We start from the raw sequence: 22,099 nt of genomic DNA, 5'->3' as shown, positions 1-22,099 counted from the left end.
AAGTTTAAAGATTAAAAAAAAAAATGTCTTCTAGTGACCACTTGCCACATACAGGCATTTCCTCTGACATTCCTGGATTTGCTTTAACACAGTTCTCAGATTTAAACACTGTGCAGTCCTAAATTGCTTTGTACTATTTCTAAGACACTATAACTTGTGGAGAGGGGAGAGGAGGGAGGGCTGGGTTTTTCCTTCTTCTACAGCTTGTCCAGATGTTCTCTGACACTTTTTATGGAAACTAGAGCACCAGAATAATGGGAAGAAAGATTTTACTGTATATTATTACACCTGCTATGGCTTGAATTTTCACAGTTAAAGATATTCTCTTGTTATATTTATGTCAAAGCATCATTTCACACTTGCATGTTGATATAATGGTTTTGATGTTCATTAACTCAACAAAGATTCAGGCAATGAAGTGCAAAAAAATTCTTGAAGAAAGAAGTCATTCAATTTCATATTTTTTTGCATCCACGTGAACTTGCCATATGAAACTTAACATAATCAAAAGTCACATAACACATCTACCTTGAAAAATTACTGGCATCTTAAATTTTTAAACAGCCCATGTTATGTTCCCATTCTTAATAGGCATGATATAACCCATATAAAACAAGTGCTTTATCCTCAACTCTGGATCTGCTGTTTATGGCAGCTCCTCAAAAGCCTTGGAAATAGTCCATGATGAGGTGGCAAAGATGCCTGAAAACTTTTCCAAACCAAATGGCAAAACATTTAAGAGAAGCATCAAAAAAGAATTTGCCAGGAATAAACCTAACATGTGGAATACCTTTTCTTTGCATTTTGAGGATGCATTTTTGGAGGATACGTTCAAATACTTCTGCTTTTAACCACTGGCTACCTACAAGAACTGATGCTAGGCATCCCCATATTTTATATGGCAACACTTCTAGTGTAAGAACCTTCAAGTAAAAGCTGAAACACCCACACTTCAGTAATGCTAAGAAAATTCTCTCCATTATTTTGCTGTCAACCTAAGCAGAGTGACTATGCATTCTGCTGAAAGCTTTTTTAAGGGGAGTTTTGGGGTTAGTAAAAGTAAAATATAGTCTAACTTATTTAAAATTTCCAGAGAGGGAATTTTGACCCAGAGCATACTTGATTATCATGCTGAATTGAGGTGTCTTTGCCAGGTCAACCACATACCCTCACTAATCATGTTGTGAAGTCTCCAGGACAGGAGAGGTACAGATGTTTAATGTAGTACAAGTAACTGGAAGATTTCTGTAATTCACTCCTTTCCTCTTACACCCACAGCTTAATAAACATACTACTCCCATCCACACCAAAGATGGAAAACTTTCTAGCATATAGTTATGGGTTGAATTGTGTCCCTCCTCCCCAACAAAAACAAGAAAAGATATATTGAAGTCCTAACACCCAGTACCTCAGAATGTGACTTATTTGGAACCAGGGTCTTTTCAGATGCAATAAGGTCACCTCACTGGAATCAGCTGGTCAATGGAATAGGACGGGTCCCTAATCCAGTACGGCTGGAGTCCTCATAAGAGAACGATGTGCAGACACAAGGAGAGCACATGACGACAGAGACAGATACTGGAGAGATTGAAAGATGCAGCTGCAAGCCAAGAAAGGCCAAGAATCAATACCACTACAAGAAGCTAGGAAAAGGGAAGGAGGAACTGTCGCCTACAGGCTTCAAAGGGAGCATGGCCCTGCCCACATCTTTCAGACTTACAGATTTCAGACGTCTGACCTCCAGATTTGTGAGACAATACATTTCTGTTGTTTTAAGCCACTCAGCTTGTGGTAATTTGTGTGGCATCCTTACAAAACTAATACACAGCATCATCAAGTGGGATTTCAGCATACACAAGACAACCAATGTGATACACCACATTAACAGAATCAAAGATAAAAATTATATATTCGTCTCAATAGATGCAGAAAAAGCATTTGACAAAAACACAACATGCTTTCATGGTAAAACTCCTAACAAACTGAGTACAGAAAGAACATACCTCAACACAATAAAGGTCATATCTGACAAACTCACAGCCAGCAATACTCAATGGTGAAAGACTGAAAGCTTTTCCTGTAACAACAGAAGCAAGAAAAGGGTGCCCACTGACACCACTCCTATTCAACCTAGTACTGGAAGTCCTAGACAGAGCAATCAGGTAAGAAAAAGAAATAAAATGTATCCAAGTAGGAAAGGAAGAAGTAAAAGTGTCTTTGTTTGCAGATAACATGATCTTACATTTTAAAAATCTAAAGACTCCACCAAAAAAAATCGCTAGATGTAGTCAGCTAATTCAGTAAAGTTGCAGGTTACAAATTCAACACATAGAAAACAGTTGCAAGGGACTTCCCTGGTGGCGCAGTGGTTAAGAATCCGCCTGCCAATGCAGGGGACACAGGTTTGAGCCCTGGTCTGGGGAGATCCCACATGCCGCAGAGCAGAGCAAGCCCGTGCACCACAACTATTGAGCCTGCACTCTAGAGCCCACGAGCCACAACTACTGAGCCCGCGTGCCACAACTACTGAAGCCCATGCACCTAGAGCCCATGCTCTGCAACTAGAGAAGCCACCGCAATAAGAAGCCAATGCACCGCAACAGAGAGTAGCTCTTGCTCGCCACAACTAGAGAAAGCCCATGTGCAGCAATGAAGACTCAATGCAGCCAAAAATAAATAAATATATAAATGTATTAAAAAACAAAGAAAACAGTTGTGATTCTACTAACAACACCTAAAAGAGAAATAAAGAAAACAATCCCATTCACAGTAGTATTAAAAACAATAAAATACTTAGTAATAAATTTAACCAAGGAGGTGAAAGATCTGTACACTGAAAACTACAAGACTTTGATAAAAGAAACTGAAAAAGGCACAAACAAATGGAAAGATATTCCATAATATTAGAATTAATATTGTTAAAATGTTCCTATTACCCAAAGCCACCTATGGATTCAAAGCAATTCCACTCAAAATTCCAATGATACTTTTCATGCAAATATAAAAACTATCCTAAAATCTGAATGGAGCCACAAAAGACCCCCTAATGGCCAAAACAATTCTGGTAAAGCAGGACAAAGCTAGAGGCATCACACTTTCTGATTTCAAACTGTACTACAAACTGTAGTCATCAAAACAGCATGGTACTGGCATAAAAGCAGACACATAGACCAATGGAACAAAATTGAGAGCCCAGAAATAAACCCATGCATATACGGTCAACTAATACTTGACAAGACACCAAGTATACACAATGTGGAAAGGACAGTCTCGTCAATAAATGGTATTGGGAAAACTGGATAACCACATGCAAAAGAATGTGCACCACCAACAAAAATGAACTTGGAATGGATTAAAGACTTAAATTTAAGATATAAAACCATAAAACTTCTAGAAGAAAACAAAGAGGAAAAAGCTCCTTGTCATTGGTCTTGGCAGCAATTTCCTGGACATGACACCAAAAGCACAAGGAACAAAAGCAAAAATAAATAAGTGGGACTATATCAAACTAAAAAGCTTCTGCATATCAACAAAATGAAAAAGGAACCTACTGAATGGGAGAAAATATTTGCAAATCATAGATCTGATAAGGGCTTAATATCCAAAATATACAAAGAACTCATATAAATCAACAGCAAAAAACCAAACAACTCAATTAAAAAATCAGTGGAGGACTTCCCTGGTGGTGCAGTGGTTAAGAATCCGCCTGCCAATGCAGGGGACCCTGGTTCAAGCCCTGGCCCAGGAAGATCCCACATGCCATGGAGCAACTAAACCCGTGCGCCACAACTACTGAGCCTGCACTCTAGAGCCCACAAGCCACAACTACCGAGCCCACATGCCACAACTACTGAAGCCCACGCGCCTAGAGCCCGTGCTCCACAACAAGAGAAGCCGCTGCAATGAGGAGCCTCTGCACCGCAATGAAGAGTAGCCCCCGCTCGCCGCAACTAGAGAAAGTCCACGTGCAGCAACGAAGACCCAATGCAGCCAAAAATAAACAAATTAATTAATTAATTTTTTAAAAAATCAGTGGACTAACTGATTTTCCAGAGAAGACATCCAAATGGCCAATAGTTATATGAAAAGGTGCCTGACATCACTAATCATTAGGGTAATGCAAAACCACAATGAGGTATTACCTCACACCAGTTAGAATCAAAAAGAACACAAGTTACAAACGTTGGCGACGATGTGGAGAAAAGGGAACCCTAGTGCACTGTTGGTGGGAATGCAAGTTGGTACAGCCATTATGGAAACCAGTATGGTGGTTCCTCAAAAAAGTAAAAATAGAACTACTATATGATCCAGCAATCCTACTTCTGGGTATTTATCTAAAGGAGTTTAAAATCAGGATCTTATAGAGCTATCTGCAATCCCATGTGCATTGCAGCTTTACTCACAATAGTCAAGATATGAAAACAACCTAAGTGTCCATTAACAGATGAATGGATAAAGAAGACGTGGTATATATAAGACTAACAAGTTATAAATTATAAGATGAACAGGTTCTGGGAATCTAATGCACAGCCTGATGATTACAGCTAACAATACTGTATCATATATTTGAATGTTGTGAAGAGAATAGATATTAAATATTCTCATCACAAAAAAGAGACAGTAATTATGTAACAAGATGGAGTTACTAGCTAATGCCATGGTAGTAATCATTTTGCCATATATAAATACATCAAATCAACATGTTGTACACCTTAAACTTTCACAATGTTGTATGTCAATTACATCTGAATAAAGCTGGGGGGGGAATTAAAAATAAAATCAACCATCAAAAAAATAAAAGAAAAAGAGTCATGTACCAAAATGTTCGTTGCAGCTCTATTTACAATAGCCAGGACATGGAAGCAACCTAAGTGTCCATCATCGGATGAATGGATAAAGAAGATGTGGCACATATACACAATGGAATATTACTCAGCCATAAAAAGAAATGAAATGGAGGTATTTGTAGTGAGGTGGATGGAGTCACAGTCTGTCATACAGAGTGAAGTAAGTCAGAAAGAGAAAAACAAATACAGTATGCTAACACATATATATGGAATCTAAGGGAAAATAAAGGTCATGAAGAACCTAGTGGCAAGACGGGAATAAAGACACAGACCTACTAGAGAATGGACTTGAGGATATGGGGAGGGGGAGGGGTAAGATGTGACAGGGTGAGAGAGTGGCATAGACATATATACACTACCAAATGTAAAATAGATAGCTAGTGGGAAGCAACCGCATAGTACAGGGAGATCAGCTCGGTGCTTTGTGACCACCTAGAGGGGTGGGATAGGGAGGGTGGCAGGGAGGGAGATGCAAGAGGGAAGAGATACGGGAACATATGTATATGTACAACTGATTCACTTTGTTATAAAGCAGAAACTAACACACCATTGTAAAGCAATTATACTCCAATAAAGATGTTTAAAAAAAAAAAAAAAAAAAGAAAGCTAGTACACATACCTTGTGAAAAATGGGTTCTGGAGTCAGATAATGGTTCAAACCCTGCTGCCTGGACAAACTTTCATGGCCTTCTAAGCTCCTCTGGGATAGCCTTGATGTAGTTACCCCTCCCCAAGGGCCAGAATCCTGTCCAGACCCAGAGTCAGTGCCTTGCTTCTTGTCCCCGCACTTCCCTTAGCAGGGAAATAGCCTCCAGGGACACCACCTAAATGAAGGTCTGTGGTCAGAATTGATGGAGGGCCTCCAGGGACGTGTGAGTTTGTTTTTTGTTTCTTTGATATTTAATAAACCCAAAATAAACTGGGAAACTCATTTTACTTTAAAATTAAGATATACCTAGGATATTTTATGTCATATTCATGAATCCTAAAAATATATTTTACTACTTTTACACATATAAAATAGCTTTGGCTTAAAAGTTGTTGGTATAGATTGACTTGTGTTCACCCAAAATTCATACATTGAAGCCCTAACCCCAATATAATGGTATTTGGAGATAGGGCCTTCAGAAGGTAATTAGGGTTAGGAGGTCATGAGGGTGGAGCCTTCATGATGGGATTAGTGCCCTTATAAGAAGAGACACTGGACTATGTGTGTGTGTTGTGTGTCTGTCTGTCTGTCTCTCCCCCCACCCCACCCTGCCATGTGAAGACACAGCAAGAAGGCAGAAGTACAAGCCAGGAAGAGACTCCTCACCAGAAACCCACACACTGGCACTTGGACGCGCAGCCTCCAGAACTGTGAGAAAATAAATTTTTATTGGTTAAGCCTCCCAGTCTATGGTATTTTGTTATGGTAGCTTGAGTTAAGACAGTTGTCATACACAAATGAGAACACAATTTAATGAAATGGTGAAAACACCTCAAATTCTGTAGTGGTAATCAGATATCAACTGGGTCAGAACTCCCTCCTTGGAAGTCTTAGGTGCTTTAAGTACAAAAAACGTCTAAATGATTGTGTTTCAGTTAAGCTGCTGTGCTCCTTTGCTTTCAGTAACAAATAAGATCTGTTTATTTCGTGTTCCAGGGCACAGCCCTGTGCCCTGGGGTTAGCTCTCAGGGCAAAGTGGAACAGGAGGAGGGGAGGGAGAAGATGGCTCTCCTGTCTTCTCTCCAGTACACCCTGGCCTGAGCCTGGGCCCCTGCCTGAACCTCACGGCCAGTGATGCTCGTGCAAAGCCACAGCATGTTCGCGTCAAGAGCTTGGGATGAATCGAGGCTGCTTCTCTGCCCAGCTTCCCTGGTGCCAGCGCCCTGTCTAGAGCACCAGATGAATAGCTCCTCCCCTCACCGCCCCCATCACCTCTGAGATCAGCTCCACTGCCTCGGCTTATTGGGGTCACTTCATTAAGGGATGAGCAGAAAGGAACAGATGTGAGGCATCCAGAGAAGGGCAGGAGGAAGTCTCTCCACTTTCCTCTCCATCTTTTCACTCCCCTGTTCTTTCAAGCTGTCTAGAAGACCTCTCACACAATTTCTCAAATTTCATGATAATATTCCCAGAAAGGATGTATAAGAAATGCCAGAACCCCAGAGAAAATACCTCTGAAATCAGCACCACTTTTGCATAGTGTTGGGGCCACTTCATAGAGAAGGGCTGACTTTTTTATATTCTATGTTTTTTTGAATCTGAAATGTATTGACAGGTCCATAAGAACACATTGGTTTGTTATTTTTAATACAGCTGAACAACACACGTCTGGCCAAAATCGGTGTTCACAGCAATTGAGGTTCACTGGTGCCATATATGCACAGCCAACAGTACTTCCCTAACTTTAGGCAGATCTTTGTAACATCCTTCTAGAATTCTCTGTTCAACAAGCATAGCAGGAGAGTCCTTCTTCTTGGAGGTTTTATGAAGTTTTTTACCTTTATTACTTAATGCATCACTTTATACCACTTGGATATGGATGCTTTCATAGGATAATCAGAATCCTTGAGACAATGGTTTCAGATGTATCATTCATTAAAGAAAGCAATGACTTACATTGCATCATCTGTTTTCATTAAAACGTCTTAAGGAAATTGTTCTGCCTTAATGGCTCTCTTTCTTGTCCATATGCAACCAAATCAGCCCCTTCTTTTCCATGAAAAACCTTTTATTTTTCCAAGTTAAAGTTGGTGATTTTAATATTTAGTAATAGCCACAATCATTCTTTCTTATTTACCATATGCAGTGGGTAAGATGTTTATTTTACTATTTTTCTTTACATTTTATGATAATGTTCTCTTTTTTGTATGATAATGTCATAAGCCTAATTTTCCCTTCTGTTAGGTCTTGGTTATTCCCCCCAAAGGCTGATATTTTAAATGAAAGCATTTAAAACAATGTTAGCAGAATGGCTATGTGGTCACATGCATAAATGGGGAAATAAGCCTACAGATATTGTTAATATTATTCCTTGCAAATTAAGTCTAATGCAGCACATGCCGTAAGCAGCTTCCCTTCAGGGCTGAGCTAATTGTAAAACTGAGGCTAAAGTTTTAAAAAGGTAACAAGAGGGAAAGCAAATAACTAGGAATCAGTGTGTCAACTGCTGTTGCAGGTTTGACTTCTGAGAATCATTTGCATCTGACAAAGATAATGACAACTTAAGAATTATGGCCATGGTATGAGAGTCTAGTCTAAATTAACCTGACCAGCTTTTTTGTTGCTATTTGTTAACAAACGTACCAGACTGCTGTCTCTTGCAGACATTAGCTGATGTTGGGCCAAGGAATCAGTTAAACAGGTCCTTCAAGGTTACCTGGAGCCCAAGTGCAAGTTGAAAGAGACAGCTAGTTTAACTGAAGCCAGAGGATGGGGGTTACTGGGAGGATCAGTTTCAGGAAGGCAGGAAGTGGCAGTGAATCAAGCTTACTGGCTTGAGGAACAGCCTAAACTGTCAGTTCCTTGAGAGCAGGCACTGAGTAAGATTCCCCTCTTGTTTCCCACTTAATAACACGTGCTGAAACCTTCTCTGTGCCTGAAATTCCCGCCCCCGTCTCTCAGCATCGCCGGGTCCACCCACCCTTCAGGCCTCAGGTCCAGTGTCAGCTCCTAAGAGAGGCCAACCCCGGCCAGGCCCTGCCCCAATGTCTACCGAGATGGCACGGCAGAGATGAGAGACTGACAAGGACAACCCGCAGGGGAGAAATGGACACGCCTTGCCCGGCGTGGCAGCCCCGCCCCAATGAGGCCTACTTGACTTTGGGCTCAGCCTGACCCCAGACCTACCCTTCTTCTCTCTGCCTTGTAAGGTTCCTGCTCTCACGTGGATCACTGTTCTAATCACTTACGGTCCTCAGAAACATCAAAACTGTTATCCCAAAGTGAAGTAAAAGAAACTGAAGGAATTGGAAAGGGAATAGCAGAGAAAAGAATAATAAAAGGGTACTTGGAAGGTATTGTAATTGAATGAAATCTAAATGCACAAAAGACTGACCCACCTGGAGTTCACACAGTTTTAGGAGATCTTTGCAAGAAGTGATTACTTAAGTGGTCAGAAAAGAGCAGGAATAGAGAGGAGGGGCCGCAGAGTGCCACTCCCCCCGCTGAGAGATACAGTGAAAGAGCTGAGCTGGGCCTCTGCAAAGGTATTTTGTGAAGTCAATGCATTATCATCACTTTTATGGACCACATTCGGATAGAAAAGCACATACAAAGCCTTATGTAACTCCAAGGTCAGCTAAAACCACCACATACATAATTTGCCAAAGGCTTTTTTAAGCTATAAATGCCTCCTTTTGTGTTTTTTTTCTGAACTTTTATGGCTCACCAATAAAGAGATGCGTCATCATGATGTATTCTCTAATGAATCTGCCCTGTCTCTTCAGGACTCTGAAAAGGGAAAATCGGGAGTAAGTGTAAATGTTTTCTTAGCCCTTATAAAAGTACAAAATTAAAAAGGCCTGCTATCCTGTAACGGAAATATTCTACTTAATTGAAATCTCATTTTCAAATGACCCAACTGCAGAACAATCAACAATCACAGGCTTTATGTCCAAACGGGAGAGGAGAGGGGCACAGCTAACTTGCCCGTGGGTTAGAAGGGTTATATTTAAACAGTGAGGGCCAAACATATCTACACAATGGGCTCTGAGAAAAATATGCTGGGTATTTTTTTAATTAAGGGGAATTTTGCTCCCAAATTTCCACAGAAAGCTTTTTCTTTTCTAATCTGATTATTCGTTGCAGTTTTAGCCACTGCCAGGAAGAAGTCAGAGGACTGTAAAAATCTATGACATCACATCTGAAGCAATGTGACATACAATCGGGGTCCCGGAGCCGCGCGTCCCAGCATGAGCTGGGTACGGGTGCAGGGGTCAGGAAGAGAGATGCACATAAAGCACCAAGCTTGGGAGGTCCCCAAAGCGGGAGCAAGTATTGCGAACCACAATCACACCAAGTGTGGGCGACCAGAAGCCGGGTCAGTGATTTAACACTTCTGACAAAAAAAGTTTCCCACTCCTCCCAGACCCACAAAGGCTGCTTTTCTTAATTAGGCCACAGACAACACGCAACTGCTTTGACCCCCTCCCTTTGCCATGAACAGATGGCAAAATATTACAGTGTCCTGGATTTACAGGGATATATCCATTTGCATTATCTAGAAGTGATCTTTGGAACACTGAATTTTAAAAGAATAGTTCTTGAAACAACAAGGTCCTACTGTACAGCACAGGGAACTATATTCAATAGCCTGTGATAAACCACAATGGAAAAGAATATGAAAAAGAATGTATATATGTGTATAACTGACTCACTTTGCTGTACAGCAGAAATGAACACAACTTTGTAAAACAACTATACTTCAATAAAATTAATTTTAAATAAAAGAACAGTTTTTGAAAACTGATATAACAAAAAGATGGGAGGAAGAGGGATTAAAAGGTGAGAGTTTATAAAATTAGTTGCAACTTAGCATCATTTCAGTCTAATGAAATGCCTGAAAGCTTTAAGCTTTATTTTGTAATCTATAGGATATTCTCATACAATGAAAACAACTAAATGTACCAAGATTATTTTAAAAGTCTACTTGTTTCCTTGTAAGAATCTTGAAGCTACTACATGTGAAAAACCCACGCACGACCAGCTGACTGCAGTGCCAGCAGTAACAGCGTCATGTCTTTATGCCTCTCCGGGTGCATTATAGGCAGTACTTTAGATCACCGTCATAGTAATTATCATGCCCATCCGAGGAAGTCACCCAGACAAGTGGCAAAGACAGCCAGTGAGGGAATCCGTCCCATAAACCGAGCACCCAACCCCGAACCCAGTACTTTTCACTAAGGTCAGGTTTTCTGAGGAAGAAAATTAATCTCCTTAAGAAAGGCAGTATTGCATGGTGGTTAAAAATATGGGCTTTGGAGACAACAAACCTAAGTCCCAGGCCTTGCTCTGCCACATTCCAGCTGTGTGACTTTGGACCAGTGACCCATCCTCTCTGGGCTCGGTTTCACCATCTGTACAATGGACCTATGAGAGCCATTGTCATTATACACCAGTTTCTGGTCCCCCCTCCACCCGCCCAACCTTCCCAGTGCACAGAAGGCTCGCCTCCTGGCCACCTGCAGCTGGATGGCGCCACATGACCAGTTCTGACCAATGAAATGTGAGCAGATACAGGCTCGTGCGGTCCAGGTGTGCACAGTGAAAAGCCCATGCACCCACGATGCCAAAGCCCCTCTGGTACCCAGCCCTGGGCTGAGATGGGAGACCACGGAGTCATCTCACGTGGGGTTGTGACCGCAGCATGACCCAACAGATCCTGGCTCAAGCATTCCTCAGGCCTCTTCTTGTGATGATCAAATAAAATGACAGAGGAAGTTCTTAACACAACGCCTTGTACAGTCACCAACCAATAAAAGCTGGCCCCCATCAATGTGACTGTACAGGGGCGAAATGTGAGAACCAGGATTCAACCTCAAGACACCTAATTTACAGGCCACTTATTCCCTCTACAAATGTTTACTGAGTCTCTACCATGTGCCAGGCACTCTGCTGGGAGCTGAATATACCCCCCAGAAATAAGCACATCTTTAAAAATCATCTAGAAACCCCTTTCTGAGGGAGTTTAGGTGCAACTTTTCATGAATATGTACAGATATGTCCTAGTGACTTGGCAAAGAATGAAGCCCTGCCCTGGCAAAGCTCTGAGGTATTAGACCCAACAGGTCTCTTCCTAGAGAGACCACCTAGGAAGCTTCCAAGGCCTCGACTCCCCCCAACGCCGCTGCCCTGCATGGAACTCACTGAGCCACGCTGTCTGCTGAAAAGGACCTGATGGAAACGACTGAGGTCCACAAGGATAGAGCTCTGATTTCCTTGAAGGATATTCTAGGGAACAAACAGCTTGTTACATTAGCATCTCACAGTGTATCCTACTGCACTTGCCAGGTATCAGCTCATTTTATGAAATATGTGAGCTGGATAGATAGATCCAGATAAATCTCCCAATATTTTAATCTTGTTTTCTCCTTGATTCTCAAAACTGTACTTTTCTTGAGCGGGAAATTCTGACTCCCTGGAGTTCAGCTGCTAGAATATTCCTGACTAAACATCCAACTGCTGCTGGACACATTCTCAAAGTAAGAGCTTTGAGCTCCTGATACAGCCATGTTTTCATTCACTTAGAGAAGATGATTATATCTGATACACTTGCACTCAAAGCTCAAAATTGGTCCCCCATGGCATCAACAAACAGCACTATTAATTGCAGGCAGACTCCTGCAGAAATTAACAGTGAGGCACTACTGCATTTCTCAGTAGTGATCAGTCACACTCAAATCTAATTTAAATTTCCAACAACTTTGCTTTAGAAGTTTTTCCATGAAATTTGGTCTTTGCCTGACTTGCCTGCTGTAAGTTCTATTAACCAAACTTGGCAGGGCCTTACACTACTCTTGAATAATGTTACATTTGGAGGGAAAAAAAGATTATGAAACATCTAGCAAACACCTTCTATATTTCAGAAAGTAAACTTAGGAGCTTAAGACTTAAAGGTTGGTCGTTTTTCCTTTCAGATTATCCAAAAGGCTGGATTCAATGCCTGAACAATCATATTTTCCAAAACACAGGAGACAAATCCTAAATTTGGTCCCAGCTGTGAGACTCAGGCTGCTCAAACCATGAAACCAGGTCTCACTGGTCCTCTCTGTCCCTTTCTTCAGCAACAATGGAAACTTCTGGAACAAAGGCAGAACTGATGTTATTATTCTGACTCATCTGTCTTAAGTCTTTCTTTCCTTGGGGTTTCCAGGTCTCTGAGGACACAGAATTTGCTCATGTTACCAGTAACAGCGACCTGTTGACCCCGTCTGTCTCCTGCCAACAAATCTCGCATCCTCAAGTCTCCTCCCAAGACCTTGCAAAAGTCTTCAAGCTCCTTCAGGACACCCGCAGCCTCCGCAGGGCTATTTCCTCGCCTGAGCTGCTAGACTCACACTCCTGTCCCGTCCTCGGGGGCGTCTGAGCCTTCTCCAGTGATGTCATCCTTCAGTATCTGCAAGGGATTGGTTCTGGGACCCTCGTGGATACCAAAATCCAGGGATACTCAAGTCCCTTATGTAAAATGATGTAGTATTTGCATATAACCTATATACATCCTCTCCTATACTTTAAATCGTGTCCAGATTACTTCTAATACCTAATACAATGTACACGCTATGTAAGTAGTTGTAAATACAATGTAAATGCTATATAAATAGTTGCTGGCACACAGCAAATTCAAGTTTTGTTTTTTGGAACTTTCTGGGACTTTTTTTCTCAAATAGTTTTGATCTGCAGTTGGTTGAACCCTCAGATGCAGAACCCATGGATATGGAAGGTCGACTGTAGATGGAAGTTAATCGGATAATAAACCAGATCACATCAGGTTAACAAAATGCGTTCCTCTAGTTAAGAAGAAGTATATGAAATAGCACTGCTGGTAAGGTTCGGAGCATGGGGCAGAGCTCGGGAGTCTGCTTGGAGTCCTGCAGACACGTCTGTGTGGACAGCTGCTGACCCCACCAGCCCTGCTTCAGGACACAGGTCATAAAAAAAAGACGTTCCTACAAGCAGACATGAGCCTTCAAAAAGAAGTACTTTAAAAAAAATTTCACAACACTCAAGGCACTTTTTAAAATGTATAAAAACATTTTGAAATGTAGGGAGAAAACAAAGGAAGAAAGAAACAAAACCTGTAGTCATTCACTCATATACTCAACTAAGATTACCTTAAATGTATTAAACAAACAAACAAGCAAAAGCCTTCCGCATGCCTGTCTGTGTGCCGATGGTTTGCTACAGATGCCCTCGGCAAACTTTATCTGTAAAGAGCCAGACAGTAAATATTTTTGGCTTTGTGGGCCACAAAAGGTCTCTGTCAAATATTCTTCTTTGATTTTACAAGCTTTTTTTTTTTTTTTTTTTTTTTTGCCGTGCCATGCGGCATGCAGGATCTTAGTTCCCCAACCAGGGATCGAACCCACGCCGCCTGCGGTGGAAGTGCAGAGTCTTAACCACTGGACCACCAGGGAAGTCCCTGATTTTACAAGCTTTTAAAAGTGTAAAAACCATGCCAGCTTGAGAGCCATGGGTGGGCAGCCTTTGGCCACCTTGGGCCATTTTCAGGCTGTAGTCACACAGTTCTGCCTTACACCATCTTCGGTGCTCAAACAGTGACGCATGATAACCATCTCTGAGATGATAAAATTGTAGATTAAGCAAAATACAGAAAAATGAGAAGCTTATGTTTAAAAGGAAAGTGCCTTTCTCGATAGGCACTAAAAGAGCTCAGCTCTGCCTAAATCATTTTATTGGTTCTACATAATTCCAATGATAAATCCCAGAGCTGTTTGTGTTTCCTTTTGCTTTTCATTTTGTCTGTTTTTGCTCTGGGGTGGAAGTGGGGAGGTCAAGGAGATACAGGATAAAGAATTTGGCAAAATGATTCTTTGACTTATATTTTTTTTAATTAAAAGGTTAAAATAAGTAAATTCTGGAAAATAATTGTAAGAAGGAGAAATATAACCTCTCAAATAATAAAACATATTATAAAACTACAGAAATTAAAAATATAATTTTAGACTAAAAATAGAGTTGCCATATGATCCTGCAATTCCAATCCTGGGCATATATCTGGACAAAACTATAATTCAAAAAAATACATGCACCCCTATGTTCACAGCAACACTATTCACAATAGCCAAGACATGGAAGCAACCTAAATGTCCATCAATAGAGGAATGGATAAAGAAGATGTGGTACATATATATAATGGAATACTACTCAGTCATAAAAAAAGAATGAAATAATGCCATTTGCAGCAACATGGATGCAACTAGAGATTATCATACTGAGGGAAATAAGTCAGAAAGAGAAAGACAAATATCATATGATATCACTTATATGTGGAATCTAAAACATGACACAAATGAACTTACCTATGCAACAGAAACAGACTCACTGACAAAGAGAACAGACTTGTGGTTGCCAAGGGGGAGGGGGGTGGGGGAGGGATGGAGTGGGAATTTGGGATTAGCAGATGCAAACTATTATATAGAGAATGGATAAACAACAAGGTCCTACTGTATAGCACAGGGAGCTATATTCAATATCCTGTGATAAACCATAGTGGAAAAGAATATGAAAAATAATGTACATATATGTATAACTGAATCACTAAGTTATACAGCAGAAATTAATACAACTTTGTTAGTCAACTATACTTCAATAAAATAAATTTTTTAAAGTATAACTTTTACTGTAAACAAGAAACAGATCAATAAAACAAAATGTCATAGAAACAGACCCTAAGAGATACAAAACATGAATACACGATGAAGTGATGACAAAAGTCTGTGGTGACACAATGGCTTATTCAACAAAATAATTGCTGGGTCAACTGATTACCTATTGGAGGAAATCAAGTTAGAAATATATACTCCAAAATAAATTCCAAGTAAATCACAAAGTTTAAAAATTCCATTAGAGGAGCTATGAAACAACAGTTAAATGTATTATCTCCTTTCTGTATGGGGAAAGACTTTCTAAAACTATGACAGAAATCACACGCACATAAAATATAAAATTGACTACTTAAACGTTAAAATTAGTAAATTAGGGACTTGCCTGGTGGCGCAGTGGTTAAGAATCTGCCTTCCAATGCAGGGGACACGGGTTCGAGCCCTGGTCTGGGAAGATCCCACATGCGGCGGAGCAACTAAACCCGTGCACCACAAATACTGATCCTGTGAGCCACAACTACTGAAGCCCGCAGGCCACAACAAGAGAAGCCACTGCAGTGAGAAGCCCGCGAACCACAACAGAGAGTAGCCCCCGCTCGAAGCAACTAGACAAAGCCCACGCGCAGCAATGAAGACCCAATGCAGCCAAAAATAAATAAATAAATAAAATTAGTAAATTAAATAAATTTATTTTTACATAGTAAATTATATGTTCTACAATATATTATAAATTATATAGCAAGTTAACATTATAAATAAAAAATAATAAATTAAATGCATCGAAACATCAAAAAACTAAAAGCCAACAACTAATTAGGAAAATATTTTCAACAAATATAATGGAGAAAGGGTCCGGAGCCTTAATATATAAAGATCCCTTATAAACTGTTAGGAACATTCTAGACTTCAACAGTTTAAAAAGTATTTTTTTCAAAGAGTAGAAAAGTTTATATACAGATAAAAAATGTTTAACTTTGCTGATAATCAAAGAAATGCAAATTGAAACACCATTAGTTTTTGCTTCTCAAATTAGCCACGTCAGCACACAATGTCTGATGAGGGTAATGAGTCCGGGCTCCCACCCACTGCTGGCTGGATGGAAATTCACACTGGGAAATAATTTTGAGTTTTTTTACTGTTCAATTTCTTTTATTGAGTAGTTGATTTACAATGTTGTGTTAATTTCTGCTGTACAGCAAAGTGATTTAGTTATATATACAATCTCTTTTTTAATATTCTTTTCCATTATGGTTTATCACAGGACACTGAATATAGTTTCCTGTGCTATACTGTACAGTAAGACCTTGTTTATCCATCCCATATAAAATAGCTTGGGCTTCCCTGGTGGTGCAGTGGTTGAGAGTCTGCCTGCCAATGCAGGGGACATAGGTTCGAGCCCTGGTCTGGGAAGATCCCACATGCCGCGGAGCAACTGAGCCCGTGAGCCACAATTACTGAGCCTGCGCGTCTGGAGCCTGTGCTCCGCAACAAGAGAGGCCACGATAGTGAGAGGCCCGCGAACCGCGATGAAGAGTGGCCCCCGCTCGCCGCAACTAGAGAAAGCCCTCACACAGAAACGAAGACCCAACACAGCCATAAATAAATAAATTAAAAAAAAAAAAAAAAAAAAAAGCTTACATCTGCCAACTCTGGGAAATAATTTGGCAAGCATTATACATCAAGTACATTTAAAGTGATCATACATTTTGGCCTATTAATTTGACTTCGAAAAAACTCAATCTAAACAGAGCAATCATAAATCTGGACAAAGCAGATGCACTAAGGTGTACATGGGAGCATTATTCATAAAATTAGGAACAATTTAGGGGCTTCCCTGGTGGCGCAGTGGTTGGGAGTCTGCCTGCCAATGCAGGGGACACGGGTTCGAGCCCTGGTCTGGGAGGATCCCACATGCCGTGGAGCAACTGGGCCCGTGAGCCACAACTACTGAGCCTGCGCGTCTGGAGCCTGTGCTCCGCAACAAGAGAGGCCACGATAGTGAGAGGCTCGTGGACTGCAATGAAGAGTGGCCCCCCGCTTGCCACAACTAGAGAAAGCCCTCGCACAGAAACGAAGACCCAACACAGCCAAAAATAATAAATAAATAATTAATTTTTTAAAAAAAAAATTAGGAACAATTTAAATGCCTACCACTGGGGAATGGTTAGTAAGTGATGACATATACATACTATGAAATATTATCTTGCCATTAAAATAGTGCTCATGAAGAGTTTTTAATGATGGAGAATTTATTATGATCTACTTTAAATGAGAAAGGAGAATAAAAAATTGCGCATGTGTTGTGATCTCAGGTCTGATAAAACACACACAAACACACACACACACACACACAAGGACTGGAACAAAATCCTAAAGTGGCCAAAAGAAAGTGAGAAAGTAAGATTACAGGTGGTTAATATTTTATTCTTTATATATCACTGCATTTTCTACATTTTCCCCAATTAATATATGTTAACTTCCTACTCACAAAATATACACTTTAAAGACTTTCCTCAACCCCTCAAGAAAAGATAGTAAGAAAGGCAATATTGATACTCACCAAGCCAGAACGTACTGGAAACCAGAATTACAAAACTAAAAAGTACCTCGGGCATCTAATCTAAAACTTTCACTGTAGGTTAAAACACATTATAAGAATCTTATGGAACTGAGGCATACCCTAAATTTATCAAGGTCTTTTCCTAGCCTGCACTCAGCCCAATATTAATAATATTCCCATGTAAACATCAGCAGAATGCTCTCTTTAGGCAAGACACGGGTCTAAGAGTTAAAAAGCCAGCACCGATAAAATGAAAGAATCCATGTAAAAATCCTTTAAGCATCAAAGTTTAATTCATTAAAAGGAAAATAATCAATAACCTTGATTTTGGTATTACTGATAATAGATGGTCAGGGCAACACGTGGTATTACTTTAGGACTGCCCTCACAGTGTAGGAGGCTGGGAAACGGGATCCACCAGGTACTTGATTCTAACACAGTGAACAAGGGAAACGATGTACTGAGATTATTAATGAATCAAATAGGGAGCATCATGCAATAGTATTAATATACAAACTAAGACATCCTCTAAGTAGGACACGAAGGCACTAATCCAAAGGGAGATAACAAAAAGTGTAGACAGCACTCAAGTACCAAGTTCATTTGGACAGAAAGGATGTACCACGGTGGAAACAATGCAGGTTTTGGAGTCACACAGACAGGGCTGGAAACTCAGAGCATCCGCTGACAAGCTGTGTGCTTCTCGGCAAGATTCTTAACCTCTCAGAGCATCGGTTTCCTTGACCGTCAAGCACAGAGAGTAATGAACCTTGCAGGGCGGGTGTGAGGTTTGAGGTAATAGGTACCAGACACCTGAATTGAAGCCCAGGTGCCCAGCCATGAATGGAACCCACTACCCACTCCATTAGGAAAGACCAGGGGCCACAGAGGGCACCCGCACCCGATGCTGGGGGCACTGCTTTCGCTTTCCTGGCCGACTTGTGGGCCCCAGGGAAAAGCCTTGCTTGGCGCTGGCAGGGGGGCAGGGGCAGGTAGGAAGGGAACGAGGGGCAGACCCTGAGTGATTCCACAGAGCCCAGGTGCTGAGGGTCCCTGCTCCACCACAGCCCAACCCAGACTCCAGACAGCCTGGGACAGAACTGGGGCAAAAGGGACGGGAAAACGGCCCAAATAATCCCCAGGGAAGAAGCAAAATATAGTAAGCCTTACAGTTAAAAGAAAAATAATAAGAAATAGATCAAGAATGAAAAATCGACAAATCTCAATAAGCCTACTGAATACTTTAAAAGAGATGTTGATCACAAAGGAAGAAGAAAATTTCGCAGTGATGGGAAGAATTAATGAAGCCAAAAATCAATATCACTCAGTAGGAAGACAGAGAAAAATCCTGGAAATACAATGATGTGTAAAATAAGAATGCTGCCTGGTGGGCTTGAGGATCCTAAGGGAATTAGATATTGACCTTGCTAGGGGGCAGGGATGGGGAGGGGGAAGGAGAGAGAGAGCGAGACAGAGAGAGAGAGAGCTCCATGCATCACCACAAGCTGGTGAAAGACCCTGGGTGGTACTGCTGATCACTGAAAAGTTAAAGGGCAATTCTGACAACCTGTCAATGAATTAAGGCCTCAGTTTTCAGAGAAGTCATAAAGATAATTAGAGGAGATATTGAAAACCATTAGCAACATTAAAATTACGGGTTGTTGAACTAGGAGTAATAATGAGCCCTTATTTAGAAAAAACTATTGTTTCAGACAAATGTGACTGCTCCTTACCTCAGTGTAGGCACTTCTCTTTTTAGCTGGCAGGAGAGCACAGTGGATAAGGAAGCACCATCTTCAGTGTGAAAAAGACCTGAGCATGAACCTCAGTTCTGTCCCCTTCTTAGTTTACACGTTAGTTCGTCTCTCCAAGCTTCAGTATTTCATCTGTCTCATTGGTGTTGGTGACAATTAACAATTAATTGACAAAAAGACTAGCACGTAGGAAGAGCCACATAAACGGTACCTACTGTGAAGTTGAATAGCATCTCTTGTGCTGAGCTAGATTCTCAAGAGGGGGGGAAAAGACACGTTCCTCAAGTCAAGATCTTGTCGAGTCACTAAGGAGGGATGACAGCCATGCTGATGATAATGCGCCCGGTGTCCAACGCCTCGGGGAACACGTGCACTGTCCCCTTGGCTCCCCACACAGGCAAGCACGGAGGGCTGTGATTCAGCCCACCACAAAGTACCTGGGGACCCCACTTGTCCATGGGCCAGTAAATCAGAGCAAACTTTCTGTGGCCCCGTGCGTCCCCCATAGGGGGCCTGACAAACTACAGCAACCACGCGTGGGCGTCACAGGCCGCCCTGAAGGTCATTTCCTGGATCTGCAACAGCAAGCGCATCCCTACCAGGTGGGGCGCGGTCAGCCGAAAGCCCGCTGGGTACCACCTCGACCAGCTACCCCGTTCAACACTCTTCCCATCCAGCAGGTATTTCCTGAGCGATACCAGGGACTAGAAATGGCCACGCGTTTACAAGCCTCTTGGGACATAACGTTACCTTTGTTTCTCCTCAGCTCACCTGAATATTCGAAAAGAACCTAGTGATCTGATCGTCTGCTAAATGGATTAAAAATGTGTATTTCAGTGCTGATCATAATGCTAAGCACAGCCTAGTGTTATGTCCCAGGAGGGCAGTTATATTATGCACTCTGTAAAATTCAACAGCCGAATTATTTACAAAGTGTAAAATAGATAAGAGGATTGCAAATATTTTGGATTGCTCAAAAATCACTAAGCGAAGGGCACACGCTTTGCCTACATCCTAAATAAAAGCCGTACAGTGAGCACGGTTGGCAGCAAGGGTTTGTATAACGAGATGTGTGAGTGACAGAAAGAGGCTCTCCATGTGCCAACCTCAGAAATGAAGGCACCTGGCAGAGCTGGGAAGCCGGGCGCTCCAAGGAGCCTTCAGAGGCCAGCACCACGCAAACTAGAACATGACGTACCCTGTTGTTCCACGTTCTTCCAAACTGTTTTGCTTCAGTATCTCGAGAATAATTCAGGAGTCAGTGAATATAATGAGTTTGTTTCACGCTGTACGTCCCTCACCATACCACTCTATCACTCCTTCAACATCTCAGAACAATTATCTTCCCAAAAACCTGTTCCAAAAAATCCAGCAAACTTAATGAAATTTCCAAATACACATGAGTATTTTTATTACATATTCATGAACAAAATTGTATTTTTTAAACATTTTTTTTAATTGAAGTATAGTTGATTTACAATGTTTGTTAGTTTCAGGTGTACAGCAAAGTGATTCAGTTATACATATATATATTCTTTTTCAGACTCTTTCCCCATATAGGTTATTACAGAATACTGAGTAGAGTTCCCCGTACTATACAGTAGGTCCTTGTTGTTTATCTATTTTATATATAGTAGTGTGCAGTTAATCCCAGTCTCCTAATCTACACCTCCCCACCTTTTCCCCTTTGGTAACCATAAGTTTATTTTCTATGTCTGAGAGTCTGTTTCTGTTTTGCAAATAAGTTTGTGTCATTTTTTAAAGATTCTACATGTAAGTGATATCATATGATATTTGTCTTTCTCTCTCTCTGACTTAATATGATAATCTCTAGGTCCATCCATGTTGCTGAAAACGGCATTATTTCATTCTACTTTATGGCTGAGTAGTATTCCATTGTGTGTGTATATATATATATATATACACCCCATCTTCTTTATCCATTCATCTGTCAATGGGCACTTATGTTGCTTCCATGTCTTGACTACTGTAAATAGTGCTGCTATGAACAGTGGGGTTCATGTATCTTTTCAAATTAGAGTTTTTGTCTTTTCCAGATATATGCCCAGGAATGGAATTGCTGGATCATATGGTAACTCTATTTTTAGTTCTTTAAAAGACCTCCATACTCTTCACCACAGTGGCTGTATCAATTTACATTCCCACCAACAGTGTAGGAGGGCTCCCTTTTCTCCACACCCTCTCCAGCATTTATTTGTAGTCTTTTTGATGATGGCCATTCTGACTGATGTGAGGTGCTACCTCATTGTAGTTTTGATTTGCATTTCTCTAATACAAAATTGTGTTTTTAAAAATTAAACTCTGATTGTCAAAACAAGTATATGAGAATATTTTGCTGGTAAGAGTACATCATTCTACAGAGGGCAATTCGTCAGTATCCAGCAAAACAAAAACCTATACTTTGACCATTTCTAGATTCCACTTCTAGAAATTTACCTACAGACACACTAGCACATGTACACATGCAATTTCACCAAGGCTTTTTATAATATCATAGGAATGGAAATAACCCAAATATCCACCCATAGGGGACTGGATACATAAATAATATACATAAAACAGAATCCTACAGACCCACTAAAAAGAAT

The 22,099-nt window shown here is 40.9% G+C and overlaps 1 protein-coding gene and 1 long non-coding RNA gene across 4 annotated transcripts in view; one reads left to right on the top strand and one right to left on the bottom strand.

Moving 5' to 3' along the window:
• CSGALNACT1 (chondroitin sulfate N-acetylgalactosaminyltransferase 1) overlaps positions 1 to 22,099 on the bottom strand; it is a 327,329-nt gene that overhangs the window by 201,676 nt on the left and 103,554 nt on the right. The window lies entirely within an intron of this gene.
• LOC309651500 lies at positions 4,615 to 15,257 on the top strand. Its single transcript, XR_014258197.1, has 2 exons — positions 4,615 to 4,808; positions 5,454 to 15,257. It is a non-coding gene; the product is annotated as an uncharacterized lncRNA (long non-coding RNA).

The sequence above is a fragment of the Balaenoptera physalus genome (genome assembly GCF_965194825.1).
Source record: "Balaenoptera physalus genome assembly, chromosome: 21".
Taxonomy (NCBI): Eukaryota; Metazoa; Chordata; class Mammalia; order Artiodactyla; family Balaenopteridae; genus Balaenoptera; species Balaenoptera physalus.
Note: the sequence above shows the minus strand (reverse complement) of the source record. Positions and strands in the feature narration are given on the sequence as shown.